This window comes from Myxine glutinosa, chromosome 2 (assembly GCF_964187855.1).
Source record: "Myxine glutinosa chromosome 2, kmMyxGlut1.1, whole genome shotgun sequence".
Lineage (NCBI taxonomy): Eukaryota > Metazoa > Chordata > Myxini > Myxiniformes > Myxinidae > Myxine > Myxine glutinosa.
This window is the reverse complement of record NC_136262.1, coordinates 163,116,044-163,139,262: the sequence shown is the minus strand read 5'-3', so window position 1 is coordinate 163,139,262 and position 23,219 is coordinate 163,116,044. Positions and strand designations below refer to the sequence as shown.

At 44.5% G+C, this 23,219-nt stretch overlaps 2 protein-coding genes across 14 annotated transcripts in view; both read right to left on the bottom strand.

The window, feature by feature from the left end:
* LOC137421113 (heparan sulfate glucosamine 3-O-sulfotransferase 1) overlaps nucleotides 1-23,219 on the bottom strand; it is a 461,391-nt gene that overhangs the window by 41,578 nt on the left and 396,594 nt on the right. The window lies entirely within an intron of this gene.
* Nucleotides 1-23,219, bottom strand: part of LOC144890982 (protein FAM200C-like) — a 1,200,974-nt gene that overhangs the window by 1,167,903 nt on the left and 9,852 nt on the right. The window lies entirely within an intron of this gene.

Genomic DNA, 23,219 nt, shown 5'->3' with positions numbered 1-23,219 from the left:
CAGGTTTTCTGGTTAGGTGTCGACCCCGTCAGCAAGGGTGGTGCCTCTCCCCGTTCTCTCATTAACTCCAGCTCCTTGCATTTGATTTCTTGCTGAAGCTCCATGTCACGTTCCTTTAATTCCCTTTCCGCTTTTCTCTCCTCTGCTTCGAGTTCCCTTGTTTTCATCCTTTCTTCTGCTTGTTTCTCTTCTCTCCTCTCCTCTGCTTTCCTTTCTCCTTCTGCTCTTTCCTTTTCTGCTTTCCTTTCTTCTTCTGCTCTTTCCTTTTCTGCTTTCCTTTCTTCTTCTGCTAACCTTTCCTGGAGTTCTCGTTCCACTCTCCTTTCCTCTGCTTGCTTCTCTTCTCTCCTCGCTTCTGCTTTCCTTTCTTCTTCTTTTAACCTTTCCTGGAATTCTCGTTCCACTCTCCTTTCCTCTGCTTGCTTCTCTTCTCTTCTCTCTTCTGCTTTCCTTTCTTCTTCTTTGATCCGTTCCTGGCTCCGTAATTGCAACTCCAGTTTCCGGAGCTCCACGTCTTCTGGTTCTTCGGGTAGCCACTCCCAGGCTAACTCGTCCCATGTTCCTAATCCCACCATAGATTGTATCACCGTGGCCTGCAACTCTGCCTTCCTCAAATTAGTTCGGACCTCCAAGTTAAAATGTTTGGCCAATTTCAAGAGATCCGACTTTAGCAACGCTCGGAACTGTGCCTCACTCGGGGTTACCCCAAAGTTCTGTGCCACAAACGCCATGGTGCCTATCGTTAACACCTGTTAACCTTCACCCCAAGACTTTCCCCAATTTCTCAAAAAAAAAATATTACCAATTAATAATTAATTAATAAATTTTAATTACCAAAAATATTATTATTTTATTATTTTATACACTTTTAGATCCCGGACGTAGACCCAATTGCGAAACCGCAAATCGTAATTTGGACGAGCCCCCAATTCTGTTACGTGGTCCCCTCAGTGCATACCAGGTCTCGGTGACCCCCGGACCGTGAGAGGACCTTCGCCAGCAAATAGTATTATATAGGCGCATTCGCCACGCAATCCATAGGAATTTCACCCAGGAGACAACTGATGTGCAAGTATATATTTCCAATGGTAATGATACCCAACACTTTCAAAGACACAACCACGGAGATTTTCCCCGAGCAATCCACAATACACAACCAGGCACAATCAATATTACAACCATGTGAACTCATCTACACAAACTCTAAGATGGCCATCTTATACTAATACATTCCTCACGTGAGCCCCACTCCTGACTCCCTCCGTGGTCAATGTCTCTCCTCTCCGCACACGGGCGGTTGAACGAGCCCCGGGCGGACGTGCTCTAAACGTGCCGTCTCGGACTGGGGCCGCGGCTGCAGCGCACCTCCTTGCCAAGCCACGGGGCAAACCCAGCGCGGCTTCCGACGCGAGCGAGGCCCAACGTGCGGACCCGTACGCGTCTTTGTAGACGGGGCAAACTGTCCCGGACGCTTGGTTTCGTGCACGAACTCACGGTGACTGGACGTGTCAAAAGGTATTTACCGCCCAGGTAACTCCTCTCGCCAGACGTTTCGAAACGGCGCGTTTTCCACGCAGCGCAAGGTCGCTTCCACCTTTTGTCGGAGCGGGGCGAGGAAGAAGAAACCTTCCTTTCCCTCGTGTCTTTCTCCTCCGTTTCCCGTCACTTCCGCTTCCGGCCACTTCCGTTTCCTGCCACTCTTTCAGAAGGGCTCCTGACCCTCCAACCACAACAACTACACAACAACTTAATATACTACACACGGAAGCAAAGACCTGCATGGTAATTCACATACATTCACATAAATATGTAACAATATCATCACTGAAAGCTTCTGGGATGCTGTAACTGCAAGCACGACAACATCGGTGTCCACAGTTTGTATGAGGACCTTACTATGCCATCTCTGTGTTGCATCAGCAGCATGTAGGAACATCCGACCATCTGCCTCTTCCTGAGTGCATGGGGAGAGTGATTCTAGATCAATGCGTGGTGGAGCAGTAAGAACCTCTGTATCAAGTGTGACAACTAGCTCCTTGCGCTGGTCTTCAAATTATTTAATTGTTTCATTGGAAAGGAAGCTGAAGAGTTCACGCTTGTTTTGATCAACTCGAAGAAAGTTCTGCCACTGTCCAGGAATTGCAACTGAGGTATCTACTCGTCGGCGAACCCCCTTGCCACGCTTTTCACGGGTCATGCTCTTAAGGCTGTCGGGTAGGTAACGGTCCCACACCAGATCAAGTCGGGTTGCAGATTTGTACTGTGAGAAAACAAATGGGATGAAGACCTTTTCGGCATATTCGCCAAATGTTTTGACTGTGCCAACATCGGGCTTTAGCTTTTGAACAATTACTGCCCCGTCAAGTATGACACGTCACCTCTGGCATCTGTGTGCTTGATGGTGAAAGTTCCTCTAAGCAGTCCAAAAGGTCGCTCTTTGTACCAGGTCGAAGCTTCCCATCCTTGGACAGAGATGGAGGGAAAGATTGATTTTCATGACGGAAAAATTCATCCAGGTTTCCCTCGCGGGTTTGACAGGCAATATAGAGGCGAGAAAACAGTTGAACATCACTCTTCAATGAGGCTACCTTGTGTTTATCTGTCAGCTGGTCTGTTACTGATGAGCTGCCAAACAGAGGTAACTTTTTGCGCGGGACGACATCATTCAAAGGCTTTGAGCGTTCAATCAGCCTCTCTTGCACAAATGACTCCAGAGCCTCCTTTCCCACTTTCTGCACGTCTTTCACACTTTGTACGACTGATGCACTTGCTATATCCTTTGTGTCAAGGACCAAAAGGTCAGCGGTTTCTTCAAGAAATGGATTACCTAGCTCCTCGATAACTGATACAAGTGATCTGACATGTTTGTCAAAGGTCATCTGGGTGCTTTTATTCTGATCATGATGCAGTGATGGCGCTTTGCTTTCATGTTGCTCCTGTGCAGTCTCAAACTCATCAATCACCCTTGAGACCTCTGGACCTGCAACCATCCATCTTTGCAGAGCATGGGCATTGTCCAGCAGACCCACAGCTCCTCCATCTCCCTTGATACGTGCATTGTTCTGTTCATGTGCATGATCTGTAGCAATTGAAGAAAATTTGCGTTGGGTCTTTTGTACCGTGAACATGCCAGCTCGGAAATTATCCAGAACTTTAGGGTGTGTCTTGTGCAAGTCCATCATATCACGCAAATGGACTGTGACCCATCTTGCATAGTGCGTATGGTCAAGAGCAAAGAACCACGGAAGAAGCTCCCATAAAGCATTTAAGTACATTTCAAAGTCAGCCTCCCTCAATGAGCGCACAAAGGTCAGGATGCTGTTCTCCAATGCCATCGTGAGACTCCAGTATTGGAACTGTGGGTGTTCCTTGGTCATTTTGCCACACCAATCAGTAAATGAAAGTTTCGTCTCAGCTTCTATTGCATAGTCATTGTATGCCCGATGCTGCAGTATGTGCAAGGCTGCAGCTGTCACCTGATGGGCATTGCGCGAGCGTGAAACATGTGCAGCTCGCAGGAAAGAATCTGCACTTCCCGCTGAGGCAATATTGGCTTGCACCAATGCTTCTACCCAGCCGCTTCCAGATAACCAGTCACCCGATGTCTTCAGTGCAGTCATTTCAAAGGTGCAATCCTCCGAATAGCAGAACAAATCTGTCCCCTCCATATTGCTCATGCCATTTCCATTGAATCTGTTTTGCAATTGCAAATAATGGTTGATCAAGGGCAATGACAGGAGTCTGTCCTGGATTTAGATGTTGCACGGCACTCCCAATGACATCCATGGAGTGTTTTATCATGGCCACAGTGTGTGCACTTTCATGAAACAGCGGCATTAGAGCCGTTACAGATGTTGGTCGAGTTGACTGAGACAGGTTGTGAGCATGGTATGCAGGTATGCCAGGTATGCAGGTATGCAAGCATGGTATGCCATATACTATTGAATATTTTATGTTGCCATCGGATTCCTAGACCCTAAAAATGTAGGTATAGGCACTTCAACCATTTTGATATCTGTTCTAATTATGGAGATATTCATCAATATAGGTCTTGTATGATGGCCATCTTGGATTTCAAGATGGCCGCTATATGGGGTGAAATTGGGGATGCCCCCTGGACTAAAAATCTTTCTTTTCGGGTATTCTAGCCATGTGCCAAGTTTCATGCTTTTAAGGGAAAAGGCACAATCGATCTGAATTTTTTAGCTAAGCCGCCCAGCTATTAATAGTGGAAATGAAGAAGATGATTTACGACTACTACTACCTGTTCTCGACTATATATATATATATATATATATATATATATATATATATATATATATACACACATACATACATACATACACGTACACATTACACACACTTACTTACTTACACACACACACACACACACACACACACACACACACACACACACACACACACACACACACACACACACACACACACACACACACACACACACACACACACACACTACACACCATGTGCTGCCGTATCCAGCCTGCAATTTTTCCTCAGTCAACATTATAGCAAGTTCTGCACCACATCGCAATTGCACATCCAGAAATACAACATGACTCTCCCTACCAATTTACTTTCATGCTTACTTTGTTCTTGTATCCGCTTTGCATGAACAGTTGTGAAAGAGGTCGAGGTAAAACACAAGTTAAACCATTTAAATAGTCATAACTTGGTGCAAAACTAAATTATTTGCCCCAACATCATTCATCAGATCTTTAACCCTCTCAACATGAATAGTGAAATTATCAATTTGTTAATTTCCACCAGGTATTATCCTGCAAAGAAATTGTTGATGAATCTTCATCGCAAATGTTGCAATTTACTGTCAGTGGTCACACAGAGAGGATTAACCATGGTGGTTCAGCTTCAAATCAAAAGTAATGCCGTTGATGGAGATTAACTACTGGAAAGTTATGGATTATCAAGCTCTGAGCTCACATTTCTTCCAGCCAACCAATATTGAATCAAAATAAAAAGTTAAAATGAAACAAACAACCAAGTTGGCTGTCTGCCCATTGTCCATTTCCTGCCACAACTTTAAGCGTTTTCCCCATCATCATCTGTCACTGAGCTCTTCTATGAGCCTTAACTTCTGTACGAACAATTTTTTTAACACAATACACGACAGTCCACTTTGGTTGTTGATGTAAGCTTTCCAGCAGTTTAAAAATAAAGCTCATATTCTTCCAAATCTATTGCAGCAACTCATCTAGAGGCAACAGCCATCGTAAGGAATCAGCACCATTACATTGCGGATGAGGATTTGTCAACTGCACAAGCACTGAGACCATCACTGACAACTCGGGTATAACATTTAAAACTAGAACGGCACTCAGTAGAGAGCAAACTTCGGCCTGGTTGGCCATATCACTCAATGGTGAAGAATCGCTTTAAAATTTTACGAGCTGGATCCGGATCTTCACCAAAATTGAATTGATTCTTGCTTCTCACACACACAACCTGTTCAACAAGTTTTGTCCAAATCCATCCATAACTTTTTGAGATATTGTGCTATGTAGCGTTTTTGACCCTACCTCCCAATGGTGAAGAATCACTAACAAATTAAAAAATTCTCATATCCGAATCCATATTCAGATCTTCACCAAAATCTAATCGAATCGTCCTTGTCAAACACCCAATCAGTCCACCAAGTTTCGTCCAAATCCATCCATAACTTTTTGAGATATCCTGCTGAACTACTGTATGTTTCAGGTGAGCCAAAAAGACGAAACAACAAACAGAAAAAACCACGAAGAAAATCACTAATAAATAAACAAACTCACAAGCAATATATTTTGCGTCCCCACAATTTACTTTCATGTTTTTGGCCCTATCACCCCAAGGTGAAGAATCACTTAAAAATTCTTGTAGCCGGATCCGAATCTACACCAAAATCTAATAATTTAGTCCTTGTCACATATGCTACATCTCTGCCAAATTTCGTCCGAATCCGTCCACAACTGTTTGAGATATTTTGTTCACAAACGGACAAACAAATGAAAAATCACTCATAGAGCGACACTTGGCAAAACAGAACAAAGTGGAATGGCACTCAGTAGAGCATCCTTTTAACTTCAAAAATAGTTGGTGGTTGAATTCAGTTGGCTGATATGAAAATCCTATTCAAATTTCAAGTCAATCGGATGAAAATTGAGGCTTTTAGAAAATTGAAAAAAGTGGTTGACCATGGGCCTATGTTGACCTTTTGGCCTATGCTGATCTCAAAAATAGTTGTTGGTTGAATTCAGTTAACTGATGTATATATCCCATTCAAAATTCAAGTGAATCGTACGAAAATTGAGGATTTTAGAAATTTGAAATTGTTGTTGACTTTTGGCCTATGTTGCTCTTTTGGCCTATGGTGATCTCAAAAATAGTTGGTGGTTGAATTCAGTTTGCTGATATGCAAATCCCATTCAAATTTCAAGTGAATCGGATGAAAACTTAGGATTTTAGAATTCAAAAAAAAGGTGGTTGACCTTTGGCCTACGTTGACCTTTTGGCCGACGCTGATCTCAAAAATAGTTGGTGGTTGAATTCAGTAAGCCGATATGTAAATCCTATTCAAATTTGAAGTCAATGGGATGAAAATTGAGGATTTTAGAAATTTGAAAAAGGTGGTTGACCTTTGGCCTCTGTTGACCTTTTGGCCGAAGCTAATCTCAAAAATAGTTGGTGGTTGAATTCAGTTAGCCGATATGTAATTGTAAGTCCTCTTCAAATTTCAAGTAAATCGAATGAAAAGTGAAAATTTTAGAAATGAAAAAAAAAAGTGGTTGACCTTTGGCCTACGTTGACCTTTTGGTCTATGCTGATCTCAAAAATAGTTGGTGGTTGAATTCAATTCGCCGACATGTATATCCTATTCAAATTTCAAGTCAATAGGATGAAAATTGAGGATTTTAAAAATTTGAAAAAAAGTGGTTGACCTTTGGCCTATGTTGACCTTTTGGTCTATGCTGATCTGAAAAATAGTTGGTGGTTGAATTCAGTTTGCCGATATGTATATGCTATTCAAATTTCAAGTCAATCAGATGAAAATTGAGGATTTTAGAAATTTGAAAAAAGTGGTTGACCTTTGGCCTATGTTGACCTTTTGACCCCAAAAATATATAGGATTTTGTCAGACCATGAACTCTACCATTTGGTAAAGTTTTGTGAAGATCGGTTTAAAATTGTGTCCTGTCGGCAAGTATAAGTGAGCGGACAGACAAACACAAACAAACACAAAAACAAACAAACAAACACAAAAACAAACAAACAAACAAACACACACACACAAACACACAAACAACATAGCAACAGCATACTTGCAAAGCAACATACTTGCAAAGCAAACGTGAGCAACATACTTGCAAAAAAAATTTTTTTTGCCAAGTAATGAAAAAATCACTCGGAGCGACACTTGGCAAAAGAGAACAAAGCAGAATGGCACTCAGTAGAGTATCCTTTTGACCTCACAAATAAATTGGTGGTTGAATTTAGTTAGCCGATATGAAAATCCAATTCAAATTTCAAGTCAATCGGATGAAAATTGAGGCTTTTAGAAATTTGAAACAAGTGGTTGACCATTGGCCCATGTTGACCTTTTGACCTATGCTGATCTCAAAAATAGTTGCTGCTTGAATTCAGTTTGCTGATATGTAAATCACATTCAAATTCCAAGTCAATCGGATGAAAATTGAGGATTTTAGAAATTTGAAATTGTTGTTGACCTTTGGCCGATGCTGATCTCAAAAATAGTTAGTGGGTGAATTCAGTAAGATGATATGTAAATCCTCTTCAAATTTCAAGTCAATCGGATGAAAATTGAGGATTTTAAAAATTTGACCTTTAAAAGGTCTGTGGTTGACCTTTAGAATAAACTTTTAAAAAGTGGTTGACCCTTGGCCTATGTTGACCTTTTGACGTTTTGACCTCAAAAATATATAGGATTTTGTTGGACCACAAACTCTACCATTTGGTGAAGTTTCGTGAAGATCGGTTTCAAATTGTGACCTGCAGGCAAGTATGAGTGAGCAGCCAGACAAACAAATGAAAAATCGGTCAGAGACCGAGGACTTGCCGGAATGTACTTTTTTTTATCGGCCATTTTGGACAAATAAGGCGGCCGAACGACGTGACCGATGACGTCGTCATTATTTGTTTTCTAAACTAATTTATTCCTAGATTATGCTCAAGAAATTTCATCTTGATCGGATGAAGTTTTGAACTTGTCAAATTATGACGTCATAATGGAGGCACCTATGACATCATCATTAACATATTTTATTCCCCATTGAGAGTTCTTTACCCGGAGCCATGTCTCAATTTTTTCTATTCAGCACTTTCAAGATATAGAGGTGCAAAGTTTTTCGGTTTTTCCAAGATGGCGGCCGAACCACGTGACCGATGACATCATCATTATTTGTTTTCTAAACTAAGTTGTTGCTCGAAATTCGAAATTAAGTTTGTACCTTTTGACTCGTGCACCTGGGTAACAACAAAACCATTTTGAAAATTTCAAATTTTGCTAATTTTTAACATTATTAATTTATATTATTAATTTGATTTATTTCATTTATTTATTTTTAATTAATAAAATTTAATTATAAATTTATTAATAATTGTTTATTTAATTAGGTTTACTCTCCATGAAATGGAGAGTAACCTATTATTACTGCTAGAGTTTTTCTTATTGTTATTCTTCCGCCCTATTTTGCACCTCTGAAAACTTCATAATTAATGTTCTCAGCAACTGCTGGTCGGATTGACAGGAAATTTTCATCAAATGATCGTCTCGGCTCCTAGAATTTTTTAATGCTAATTATGACGTCATAGGTCACGTGGTGTGGGCGCCATCTTGTAAAACAAATTCAACTTTTCCCCTCTGTATCTCCGAAACGGCTCAATGGAAAAATTTGAGGAATGGCTCATTCTAAAGAACTCTTCAATGGGAACAAAAGACATGTGTATCGAGTATATTAAAAATGCTAACGTTAAGAGGTTAGAAATCGTCAAACAAAAAATTTTCTCCCCCGAAAATGGGATTTTTTTCCCAGATGCTTAGTTAAAAAAAACTCAGAATGCAAAAATTTTCGAAGTCATGCGTCACATGGTTCGGCCGCCATCTTGTTTTTCGTGAAAAAACACAAAAAACCCTTTTTCTCCGCAACGGCTGAACGGATCGAGCCCAAACTTGGCATGCATATTCGCATACCCATGACGAACAAAAAGGTCAGCGAGCACGATGTCATCCGACACATGGTTTCAGAGTTATGACGTTTTAAAGCTCAAACTAGAAATGGTATCCCCTCCATAATTTGTGGAGATATCGAGTGAAAACTTTACACAAATGTTCCCCATGGGGGTATGTTTCAACGTTACTTGAGACGTTTTGATAAGTCACATGGTTTGGCCGCAATAAATAATGGAAGTTAAATTTTAAAAAGCTTGTAACTCTTGAACAACTGCATGGATCGACTTGACTTTTTAATGCAATGTAGCTCTCATCAAGCGGAACAAGGGTGCAAAATTTCAAGATGATTGGATGTAAGGTCTCGAAGCTATAAGTCTTTATTGTTGAAAGAAGAAGAAACGCACCATTTTGTCCTTCCAGGCCATGTCTCCCAGTGCTATTGCCATTTTAAGTTTTAATTTCCTTTAAAAAACATTTTCTCAGCAATAATAGGGCCGATTGAGATCAAATTTTCACCATAGGAGGGACTCGGTCTGTATAATATTTTAATGGTAATTATGACGTCGCAGGTCACGTGGTTCGGCCGCCATATTGCTTTTCGTGAAAACACGAAACCCCCTTTTTCTCTGCAATGGCTGAACAGATCGAGGCCAAACTTTGCAAGCAGAATCGCATACCCATGACGAACAAAAAAGTCGGTGAGCATGACATCATGCATCACATGGTTTCAGAGTTATGACGTTTCTAAGCATGAACCTTTAAAACCTAGCTCCTCCCTCATTTTTGATCCAATCGAGGAGAAACTTCACAGATCTGTTCAGCATGTCAGTCTACTAAAATGTCATTTTAGAATTTGCGATAGGTCACGTGGTTTGGCAGATATCGTTAATTAAACGGGAAAAAAATTTTTTTAATGGATATCTCTTGAATCGCTTTATTGATCGACTTGAAACTTCATACTATAGTAGAAGTCATGAAGAGTAACAAGTGTGCAAAATTTCAAGATGATTGGATGTACAGTCTGGAAACTAGAAGTTGTTATTGCCTGAAGAAGAACAACCACAACACCTTTTTTTGACCAGGCCATGTGACATAACCACCTCACGAGCTAAGGGTAGCTCGAAATTAAATTGTCTTCGGATTTGGCAGTCGCTAGAGGGTGTTAACATTCTAATGCAACAAATCTGGGCAAATTCTGATGAATTTTCGTAAAACTACACGATATTGTCATTTACATTGGAAAATAACATTGTAAAACTCTCCGCCGCCTCGGCTTATTTCTCGCTCTGAAGTTCATCCTGTCTTCAATTTTAAGGAGAAAGAGAGGTATCTGCAAGCAATGGTGACCTTTATTTGGTGGAAATCCGATTTAAAATGACGAAGTTATTCAAAATCTAACATTTTAAATGGATCGCATTTCCAAAGTGAATTCTTCCTCAGGTAAAATATCCATGCGTGCAGGCAGACCTTGCGGCGTCCATTTTGCTCCGATTTCAAATCGGATTTCGATTGTCGTATTGCCTCGGATGAGTTAACAAAATACCACAACAAATTTGGTGACAATCATGAAAAATTTGACCAAGTTCGATCGACGGGATACTTCGTTCTTACGCTGACATACGGCACGGGCCACGGATGACGTCATGCCATGGCATGACGTTCTTCCACGGGTGGCAGATACCGTTAATTAAACGAAAATATTTTTTTAAATGGATGGGGTGGGGGGGATGTGTGTGTGTTTGTGTGGAGCGGTGTGTGTGTGGGGGGGGGGGGGGTGTTTGTGTGGGTGTGTGTGTGTGTGTGTGTGCGGATGTGTGTGTGTGTGGATGTCTGTGTGTGTGTGGGTGGGGGGGGGGGGGGGGGATATGTGTGTGTTTGTGTGTGTGTGTGTGTGTGTGTGTTGGGGGTGGGGGGATGTGTGTGTGTGTGTGTGTGTGTGTGTGTGTGTGTGTGTGTGTGTGTGTGTGTGTGTGTGTGTGTGTTGGGGGTAGGGGTGGGGGTGGGAGGATGTGTGCATGTGTTTGTGTGTGTGTATGTGGGTGGGGGGTAGGGGGTAGGGGGAATGTGTGTGTGTGTGGGGATGTGTGTGTCTGTGTGTGTGGGGGGGGGGGGGGGTGTAGAGGGATGTGTGTGTGGGATGTGTCTTGGGGGGAGGGGGATGCACGCTTGTCTGGATATGTGTGTGTGTGTGGGGGGAGGGGTGTGCGGGTGTTTGTGTGTGTGTGTGTGTGTGTGTGGATATGTGTGTGTGTGTGTGTGTTGGGGGTGGGGTGTGTGTGTGTGTGTGTGTGTGTGTGTGTAGGGGGTGTGTGTGTGTGTGTGTGTGTGTGTGTGTGTGTGTGTGTGTGTGTGTCAGGGTTGTATCCAAGGGGGTTGTGTCAAAGCATGTCCAATGAAAGTGGGGTTATATCAAAAGTGGGGTTGTATCAAAAGTGGGTGCGAGTAAACCGGTCATCACTGCCAGCAGTTTTAAAGTGGCAGTTCTAGTTTTATTTAATTTTTTAATTTTTTAATTTAATATTTAAAGTTTATTATTAATTTGCATTATTGCATTATTTGCAAATGAATTTTTAACATTGCAAATTTTGCATTTTTGCCAAATTTCAGCCTTATAGTAAATACTCTAACCAAGGCAGATATTTTGGCGACAAGATTTTGAATGTGCAGTATGTTCTATAGTGCCTCTAGTATGCTATCTCAACAGCTGTCGGTTATGGAATTCCTGGGAGAAAGGTGGACCAAGTGGACTCACTTCTAGGTCCATAAAATGAAGGGAATCCAAATTGTAAACATTAATCACAGAGTATTTTCCTTTTTATGCCTGTGCAGCCAAAGATGCTGAAGGCATTAATGGTTTTGGGCTGTGTGCCGGCTGTGTCTGGAGCAGATTTTCGTTACCGTGATAGCTTATGAACCGCCGAAGGGAAGTTAACCAAACTTCGTACAATATGTGCAGTGAATGATGCAAAGAAAAAAACGATTCGATTTTGGGTACAAAATGTTAAAGGTAATATGGTCATGTGGCCTTTAAATGAAAATATTTGTTACCACAATAACTTGTGAACCGCAGATGGGATTTCAACCAAACTTGGCACAAGTATGGATTGAAAAACAAAGACGAACCAATTCAATTTTTGGGTTAAACAGGTCAACGGTCATGTGCCCTTTGAAAAATCATTTTGCAGATCAGAACTCGAGTTGGTAGCATCTGTTGAATTATCTATGCCACCGAAGGTGGATGGAGGTTATGTTTTCACCCCTGTCTGTCTGTTTGTTTGTGAACAAGATATCTCAACAAGTTGTAGACGGATTTGGACAAAACTTGGTGGACAGATTGAGTGTGTGACAAGGACGAATCGATTCGATTTTGGTGAAGATCTGAATATGGCTTCGGATACAGTAATTGTTTAATGTTAAAGTGATTCTTCACCATGGAGTGATAGGGCTAAAACCGATACATAGCATAATATCTCAAAAAGTTATGGACGCATTTGGACGAAACTTGGTGGACCGGTTGGGTGTGTGACAAGGACTAATGGATTTCATTTTGGTGAAGATCTGAATATGGATTTGGACACGAGAATTTTTAATTCTTAAGTGATTCTTCACCATTGAGAGATCGGGTGAAAAGCGATATATAACATGATATTTAAAAAAGCTATGGACGAGTGATGACCAAACTTGTTGGACGAGTTGGTTAGGTGACAAAAACAAGCCGATTAGATTTTGGTTCAGGTCCGAATCCAGATCCGGCCTATCAGTGGATACAAAACATAAACTGTTCAGCCTGGCCTGGTTCAGTATGTGTAGTGAAAATGTATCAAAGTTGAACCCAGGAGTGATGCCCATTTAAACCGCAGAGGGGCGTCTATAAGACCTCGGACGTCCGCGACGCTGAGCCACTCCTGTGACATTTTACTCTGACATGTAGTCTTGAATGGTACGTACCCGCACATATATTCTAGGCTTGCTGGCATTGACTAATATAATCGACCCTTCCTATATGATGCCAAGATCCTGATGTCTATTGCATGATTGTATTTTACAGGATGATGCTAGAGATCTGATTGAGATTAAACCTACCTATGGGACAAAGTTGTGGACTTGGTTGATTTTCACAACACTTAATCTCAATCAAGATCTACGGAAATGGCGGGACACAAGATGATCCATGTACCGACATTCAGCGCCGACCCACAAGCTGCGGATTCGGGCTCGGAGTTAACTCACTGGCTCAAGTCACTGGAGAACCAGTTCAGAGCCCAGGATACCGTTCCCACTGCTGAAACGAAACTGGACGTGCTGCAGACCAAAGTGGACCACCACGTCTACAGGAGCATTGAACGATGTACGACGTACAATGCCGCTGTGGCAGAGGTAAAGCGAATTTACATTAAGAAACGGAGCGTGGTGTACACCAGGTATCTGCTCTCATCGCGGCGACAACAGCCCACCGAGTCAATAGATCGCTTCGCCCAGGAGCTACGACAACTACTTGCGGACAGTACTCAAGAGGTACGCACTCACGAGCAAGTCCAGGATGATCTTGTCCGAGATGCTTTTGTCTCTGGGATCGGCTCTTCGACTCTTAGGCTAAGACTTTTGGAGACAGCTGACCTGACGATCACAGAGGCTCTACGGGTGGCACACATCTACACTGAGGCCCGGGAACAATCTACCGCCTATGACCACACACAGGTCGTTGCGGGGACTTCTCAACTCGCGCGACCGGAGAGGGCTACCGCTGAGGATACGGGAGCGGTCTCGACCACGCAAGCGGAGCCCCTGGCCGCTCCCGAGGTGGACTCGGCTTCCGGCTTGGCGGCGGCCAGGCCAAAGCATGTACGAAACGCTACGTGTTACTTCTGTGGCAATCGACAGCATCCCAGGTCGGCGTGTCCGGCTCGGGAAGCAATATGCCATTTGTGTTCGACGAAAGGACATTTTGCAAAAGTCTGCCGAAAGACCGCGCGGGGCGCACGAACTCGCGCGACCTTGAATGGGCTTATCGCCGAGCCAACGGACCGAGCACAGAGCGGGGCGCCTCACCCGACTTTGATGATCGGTCCTTCTCCTCGTGGGCCCCTGGCTGCACGCTCGACCTTGGTGAGATACATCGGTCCGCCAAAACAAATGGCGCGAACACGACCGACCGCGGAGCGACCGTCCTTGACTGGAATCCGCACGCCCTCCGAAGGCTACTCATACAATCGACAAGCTCCTGCTTTGACGCGGCAAACAATGCACGTGACACGAGCGCCATCCGACGGCAGCTCATACGAACTACACGCTCTTGCCTCAGCACGTGAAACTACAGCTGGCTGCGATCCTTCTCGCGTGACACGAGCGCCCTCTGACAGCAGCTCGTACGGACTACAAGCTCCTGAAGCTCCTGCTTTAACACAACCAACTATGCGTTTGACACGAGTGCCCTCCGGAGGCTGCTCAAACGACCGGAAAACTGCAGCCGGCGTGGGATCCACACGCCGACGGCGCGATCTTCTCGCTCGGATGGCTCAATACCTGCCGTATCTTCCGGCCTTGCTCAGGCCATTATTCCACTCATGGTCGAAGGCATTTTTGCGCGGGTTTTAGTCGACACGGGGTCTACTGATAGTTTTATCGATCAACGACTAGTGCGTAAACATGAGTGGCCGGTCCTCGGGACAACACGACGGATCTTTATGGCCTCCCAAGGGCTTAGGCTCAGCACAAAAGGGGATTGTCGATTGAAGCTTGTGATAAAGGGATGCATGTTTCCAGATGTACATCTCATGGTCTTACCTGCTTTATGTGCTGACATTCTGTTAGGACACGATTTTCTTAAACGACATGGACGTTTGGAAATGGAATTCGGTGGGACTGACACGCTTGCTGTGTGTGCACTTGCGAAAATGGAAATTGAGCCTCTTTCGCTGTTCCCCAACCTGACCACTGACTGCACTCCTGTAGCTGTGAAATCACGGCGCTACTCACGAGCAGACGCGCAATTCATTGCGGAAGAAACGGCCCAGCTCTTAAAGGAAGGTATCATAGAACCCAGCCGGTCGCCGTGGCGGGCCCAGGTCTTAGTGGTGCGAAGTGAAGCCCATCGCCGACGCATGGTAATCGACTATTCAGACGATTAATCGCTTTACACAGCTGGACGCCTACCCCTTACCGGGGATGGACGCGCTGGTACGACAGGTGGCCCAGTACTCAGTCTACAGCACTCTCGATCTGCGTAGTGTGTATCATCAGATCCCCATCTCTAGGGCTGATCGCATCTATACCGCCTTTGAATCGGGTCAAAGGTTATACCAGTTCACACGACTACCTTTTGGGGTGACGAACGGGGTCGCCTGTTTTCAGAGGGCTATGGACGACCTCGTTACTAAGGAGAACTTGACAGATGTCTTTGTATATCTGGACAATCTTACGGTTTGTGGGTATGACCAGGGGCATCATGATGCTAATCTGAAGCGCTTCCTCGAGGTCGCGCAGAGGTATCGCCTAACCATGAATGAGGCTACGTGTCGTTACACTCTACGCACGATAGATCTTCTGGGGTACACCGTGACCCATGGCTCTGTCGCTCCAGATAAGGAGCGTCTGCGACCTTTGCTCGATATGGCTCCGCCTAGCGATCGAGCTTCGCTGAAGCGTGCTCTCGGGCTGTTCGCCCATTATTCTAAGTGGGTGCAAAATTTATCCGCGAAGCTCCGACCCCTTGTGGCCTGCGACACGTTCCCCATGAGCCCAGCTGCCTTGGCAGCCTTTGGGGGCCTTAAGGCCGACATCGCTGGCGCCGCTGTGGCGACGATCGACGAGAGCAAATCTTTCGTCTTAGAAAGTGATGCCTCGGATCATGCGATAGCGGCAACACTCTCCCAGGGGGGGCGCCCTGTGGCTTTCTTTTCGCGGACTCTCACCTCCGCTGAGCGGAGGCATTCGTCTGTCAAAAAGGAAGCGTACGCGATCGTCGAGTCGATTCGGCGATGGCGACCGTACTTACTCGGGCGATGCTTCCAAATCATCACGGACCAACAAATCGTAGCGTTCATGTATGACACCTTACATGCTCAACGCATTAAGAATGAGAAAATCACTCGCTGGTGTATCGAACTCGCCGACTTCTACTACACCATCAAATATCACCCGGGGAAGGATAACCTGGTCGCCGACGCCTTATCGAGGCCGGCTACGTGCGCGGGTATCATAACTCTGGAGGGTCTGCCCACTTTGCATGGCACTATGTGTCATCCTGGGGTGACGCGTTTCGCTCATTTTGTGCGTAGTGGTAATCTGCCGTACTCGATTGAGGACATCCGCCGGATCTGCCGCGACTGCGCTATATGTGTGGAACTCAAACCGCGTTTTTACAACCCTCCCATGGGGACGCTGGTTAGGGCTACTAGACCGTGGGAGAGATTGGCAATGGATTTCAAAGGGCCGCCGCTGCCGGTGTTGAGTAACTCTCGTTATCTGCTCACTATCGTTGATGAGTACTCGCGATTCCCTTTTGTTTATATGTGCGTGGATATGACGGCTGCCACGGTCATACGGTGCCTGCAGAATTTGTTTTCTATGTTTGGGTATCCGGCCTACGTGCATACCGATCGGGGTGCGGTGTTCCTGTCTCAGGAAGTGAGAGGTTACTTGCTCCAAAATAATGTCGCTTCGAGTTACACCACACCGTACAGACCCCAGGCGAATGGGCAGGTCGAACGCTTCAATGGGATTATATGGAGGGCCGTCATGCTAAGCCTCAGGACCCTCGGCCGTGGCCTCGATAAATGGGCTTGGTCGCTACCTGCGGCGCTGAGCTCGATCAGGGCTCTACTATGTACGGCCACCAACCAGACTCCTCACGAAAGACTGTTCCACCACCCTAGAAGCTCGGGTAGTATCCGATCTTTACCCAGTTGGCTCGCTGAGCCGGGGCCGGCCTATCTCAAACGTGCGGTTTGCACAAGCAAGTACGACCCCTCAGTGGATAAAGTGCAGGTACTCCAGGCTAATCCCGAGCATGCTCGTGTGATGACGGCAGATGGACGCGAGTCCACTGTCTCCGTGCGCCATCTCGCCCCATGTGGGGTCATCGACCCTTATAGGGATATCGACGAACCGATCTACGAGTCTATGGACTCTCCCGAAGCTTCCTCTATGGAACATCTGCCGTCCCTTCCTTCGTCAAATACACCCCTGCCTGAAGGCTCCGAGGTGCCCCCTCCGACACCTGCCTCCAGCGGCTACTCCAAAGCAGGGGACTCCGGGCTTGGGGAGGCCGTACCCGGTAGTTTCCGGACACGTGCTGGCAGGGTAATTCGCCACCCTGACCGCTATGGATGGACCGACTGACATGGAATGACATCCCCAATCAATTAATGCGGACGCATGCTTGATTCCTGCCTAGCGGCAGTGTAGTTCTAACGGCGGGGAGAATGTAGTGAAAATGTATCAAAGTTGAACCCAGGAGTGATGCCCACTTAAACCGCAGAGGGGCGTCTATAAGACCTCGGACGTCCGCGACGCTGAGCCACTCCTGTGACATTTTACTATGACATGTAGTCTTGAATGGTACATATCCACACATATATTCTAGGCTTGCTTGCATTGACTAATATAATCGATCCTTCCTATATGATGCCAAGATCCTGATATCTATTGCATGATTGTATTTTACAGGATGATGCTAAAGATCTGATTGAGATTAAACCTACCTATGGGACAAAGTTGTGGACTTGGTTGATTTTCACAACAGTATGCTCTTGACCGAGTGCCGTTCTAGTTACTCCCGCGAGGGAGTAATGCATTCGATCGTGTCCGTGTGTGTGTGTGCGTTTGTGAACAAGATATCTGCAAAAGTTCTGAATGGATTTGGATGAAAGTTGGTGGGATGATTGCCCTTGGGATAAGGAAGAATTGATTAGTTTTTGGTGAAGCTCAGGATATTATTCCGGATCCAGGAATGTTTTGAAGGATTGTTTACCATTGGAAGATCTGGCTCATTTTTTTTTAACATTATCCTCTATATATTTTATATTTAACATTGTGATATGAAAATAGTTTTCATATTTGTTGCAAATGTAGTTTAAACTTGTGGTTATGCGTTAGAGCGGTGTATTTTGTTAGCAGCGTCGTCTTCAAGGTTCGTTTTTTTTTCTTTCTAATAAAGACATATTCTGTCATTTTAAAACCACCAAAGTGTGTATTCGGTCTCCCCGTTTCATAAAATGCATCGTTTGATACGTATAATGCTTTAAAACAGGTTTTTTTTTCTTTTTCGTTTTTTACCTCAGAAGAGATCAACATTTACCTCAGCGAATGTCAATCGCTGTGTCAGTGTTTGATGAACTTATAAATACTTAGGTGAGTTATAAGTGTGACAAGCATGTGCACGGGATTCTTCCCAGAAGAATGAATGGTCGCATTAGCTTGTACGACTTAAAATGAGCGAGTTTTGTTTTGACGTTTGAGCCCGTTTTACATGTTGTATCCCTAAGGAATGAAACGCACGTTTTCCTGGCTTACAATTTTATTTGAAGTCACACATGCCTCAAAATACACTCACCTATGTGGAATTGAACGCTGAATCCGAAAATGTACGTGAAATTGCCTTGTTTTTTTTAACATTATCTTCTATATATTCTAAATATATATCTGTGCAGTGTCTGTCTTGTGTTGTGTTGTCTTGTGTTGTCACTGAACTACTCCCTCAAACTTTTGTGAAATCGTACTATTCCAACTTGACCCACGGCGGGAGTATGCACTCAACTGAGTGGCGTTCAAATTTTTCTCTGTTTCACTTATCTTCCCCTCCTCTCCTTCTCTCCTCTCCTTCTCTCCTCTCCTTCTCTCCTCTCCTCTCCTTCTCTCCTCTCCTTCTCTCCTCCTCTCCTCTCCTTCTCTCCTCTCCTTCTCTCCTCTCCTCTCCTTCTCTCCTCTCCTTCTCTCCTCTCCTTTCCTTCTCTCCTCTCCTTCTCGCCACTCCTCTCCTTCTCTCCTCGCCTTTCCTTCTCTCCTTCTCTCTCCTTCTCTCCTCTCCTCCCCTTTCCTTCTCTCCTTCTCTCCTCTTCTTCTCTCCTCTCCTTCTCTCCTCTCCTTCTCTCCTCTCCTCTCCTTCTCTCCTCTCCTCTCCTTCTCTCCTCTCCTCTCCTTCTCTACTATCCTCTCCTTCTCTCCTCTCCTCTCTTCTCCTTCTCCCCTCTCCTTCTCCCCTCTCATTCTCTCCTCTCCTCTCCTCTCCTTCTCTCCTCTCCTCTCCACTCCTTCTCTCCTCTCCTCTCCACTCCTTCTCTCCACTCCTCTCCTTCTCTCCTCTCCTCTCCTTCTCTCCACTCCTCTCCTTCTCTCCTCTCCTCTCCTTCTCTCCTCTCCTCTCCTTCTCTCCTCTCCTCTCCTTCTCTCCTCTCCACTCCACTTCTTCTCTCCTCTCCTCTCCCCTCTCCTTCTCTCCTCTCCTCTCCTCTCCTCTCCTCTTCTCTCCTCTCCTTCTCTCCACTCCTCTCCTTCTCTCCTCCCCTTTCCTTCTCTCCTCTCCTCTCCTCCTCTCCTCTCCCCTCTCCTGTCCCCTCTTCTCTCCTCTCCCCTCTTCTCTCCTTCTCTGCTCTCCTTCTCTGCTCTCCTTCTCTGCTCTCCTTCTCTCCTCTCCTTCACTCCTCTCCTCCCCTTCTCTCCTCTCCTCCTCTCCTCTTCTTCTCTCCTTCTCTCCTCTTCTCTCCTCTCCTCTCCTTCTGTCCTCTCCTCCTCTCCTCTTCTTCTCTCCTTCTCTCCCCTTCTCTCCTCTCCTCCTCTCCTCTTCTTCTCTCCTCTTCTCTCCTTCTCTTCTCTCCTCTCCTTCTCTCCTCTCCTCTTCTCTCCTTCTCTCCTCTCCTCTCATTCTCTTCTCTCCTCTCATTCTCTTCTCTCCTCTCATTCTCTCCTTTTCTTCTCCTCTCCTCTTCTCCTCTCCTCCTCTTCTCTTCTCTTCTCCTCTCCTTCCCTATCCTCTCCTCTCCTTCTCTCCTTCTCTCCTCTTCTCCTCTCCTTTGACATCAAACGTAAGAGTGGTTTGACATGTAACGTGCGCGGAAGCATATCCATCAACTCATTCATGTGAAATTATATTTTCAAGTAGTCACGTGCCAAAATAGCATTATTGGGGAACACAACTGTACAAATAACACGATACATTTTACCAATTACCATAATATCTATTTAAATTCTAAATTATCCATCTACCTGGAATGGCACTAACAAATTATTGATAGTTTTCATCTTTGGATTAGGAACGTCGCAAATTCTGCTGCACAACTGAACAATGGAAAAGTACAAAAGCTGCTGCGTTCATTTAGATGCCAAATAGACTCTCCCTGGAGAGCATTTTGCACAGGCCTAATGGTACTACGGCAATCATGTGATTCAGAGAACGAGTCTTTTTACTGAACAGCACCATGTATAAACGGAGCCATAATGCCTGATCCTGGTGCAATTTCCCAGCAGAGAGCTGGAGAAAGAACCGAGTGTCCTTCCCTCCAGCAAGTGCTGTTTCGGCACGAAACGAGTTTGGTGCGTGACAGAGTCGTGGTTTGGGGGCAGATCTGCACTGAAATAGTCCATTCTACAAAGTCCATTAGACTTCATTGTGCCATTTTATAACATTCCCAAGAGAAATACAGCCTGCCATCTATTTACAAGGGAAATGCATAAGAGAGGAATGCATGGAGCTTTAGGGCTTGCAATTCAACCTCCATATAAAAATCTAAGAATATTATTTACCCAAGTGGAACATTTATCTTCACAGAGAATTGTGTTAAATTCACGTTTAAAAAGAATAAATCATTTTAAACAGCACTGGACAATAAGTTGCAATGACACCAGCAATCTAGATGCTATTCAGGAGAAGAAAAAGGTGGGGGAGGAGGAGGGGCTAAGAGGGGTGGGTGGGGGGTGGTGCATGGTGCATGGTGGTGATCAGTAGGTACAAAATGTTAAGACTTCTGCAGAAGTAGTTCGCACAAAGATAAGACAAGACAATCCAAATTTTAAAAAAGGTTGCAAAAGCACAGGGTTCACCACCACTTCCTACAACTAATAATAATTGACTAGTGCATAATCGCAAGCTTGCCGTGAAATTTAAATCTATTCCGGAAAGGCATTTCCCAGAGCATGTACAAGCAGTGCAACATGTGATTGCCCTGCATTGACAGCTTGATCTTCATGGGGGGGGAATGTCTGGCGGTCGTTTGGCATGCTTGGCATCGAACAATCACGGCTTGGTTCCATTCCCAAAAATCCCAAACAACTTGAAAGAAAGAAAAAAGGAAAGATAGAAAAGTGCTGTCTTAGTACAGCTACAACAGAGCACTGTGTAATTTAATCAGATCACGCTATCCTTTACATGGGGATTCAAAGCTAGTCATCACACCTGCTGTGGATATCAATACATCACTCAATAGTTAGAAAAGTGTCGATCCTTGTTATTTTTCTTTTTTGTATACATGATCGAGGCTCGTGAAAGAGCTGACATTAATCACACAAAAAGTCAAACCGACACAAAAAACACAAAATAAGGGGAGCGGTAGACAAGATGGGGAGAGAGGGGGAAGGACACAAACACAACATTTGAGAGCAGGGACATCGAGAGAACTGTGGGAGAGAGAGAGGGAGAGAACTGTGGGAGAGAGAGAGGGCTTGGGGGGAGGTGGGAGAGGTACAAAACATATGGACACTGCAAGGACTTCCAGGAAAGAAGTTGGAATTTCGAAAAAGTGTATCTGGGGTGAATTAGCGGGGGTAGAAAGGATCAAGGTTTTGGATGGGGGAAGATAAGAGATGGTGGTGAACAGCTGTTTTAAAGATCTGGAGGGAGGAGTGGGATTGAAGGGAGTGAGGGAGTTTGTTCCAGAGGCATGAGAAAAAGGGAATGAAAGAGTGAAGGTGAGCAGAGAGCCTAGATTTTTGCAGTTTAACCATAAGAGGGTTGCTGGCAGATCTTGTGTGACCTGTAGGAATATTTGGGGGACAGAGCACAGAGCTGGGGGAGCTAGGCAAAACAGCATGTTGTAATATACCACTGAATAAAACACTGCAGGGGAAAGTTTAAACATATTTAAACAGAACCGTGAAGAACAATCTAATATTCACAAAAATACCAACGGGGAGAGGGAGCCTAGAGGGACAACCACGAGTCACGTGAACAGGGCAAAAGGTGTCAGCAAAAGGAACAGATCTGGGGAATGGCGTGAAAATGGGGGTGGAATGGGGGTGAAACACGTGGTCGAAGAACAAACGAATGAAAAGAACAAAGAAGGAAATGTTAATTTTTTTATTTTATTTTTTTAGTTAAGAATTTAAACAAGGAAGTATGGGGTGAAAAGACTGGGAAAAAACTGAGAGAACGAGAGTAGAACGACCACAATCGACCACTGGGAGAAAACAAGCCTCAAGGTAGGAAGCTTCAAGAACTAGGCCGCAAAATAACGTAGCACGATATACTCGACTATTATATACAGGTATGAAAGATTAACACCGATAATAATCTTCCAAGGGACGCTCTATAGGTACACACACGTAAGATAAATACAGTTTCGACAAAAATACAATTGTGAACAATTACTTAACTTCGAGCGTGCGTGAAGATCGGGACAGCTTCGAAAGACCGTGACCTCCCCCACAAGATCTCGCGATATCTGAGTAGGGTTGTTTGCCTATACCCCCACTAAATTACCTGCTTTGGATTGTCTATATAATTAATACTACCTTTTTAAATGCATGTGAATGGTGTGTCACCATCTGGAGGTTTGCCATGGGCGTGATGGACCAAATTGTTTTGACTGTTGTCCTATGTGCTGCGGGTTGATTCAACATTTCCGTCTCCTGAAAAATCTATTTCAAATATCTTCTTTTTCTTATTACCAAATTATATAATTGAGAGAATCAGTTACAGAAAGAACAAATCCACAAACCACCCAAACATATAATACTAATACAATTAACACAGCAATTTTCAGCAATGTTCTTTCATACCCACATGGCCTGAGTGTTGCTTTCGTAC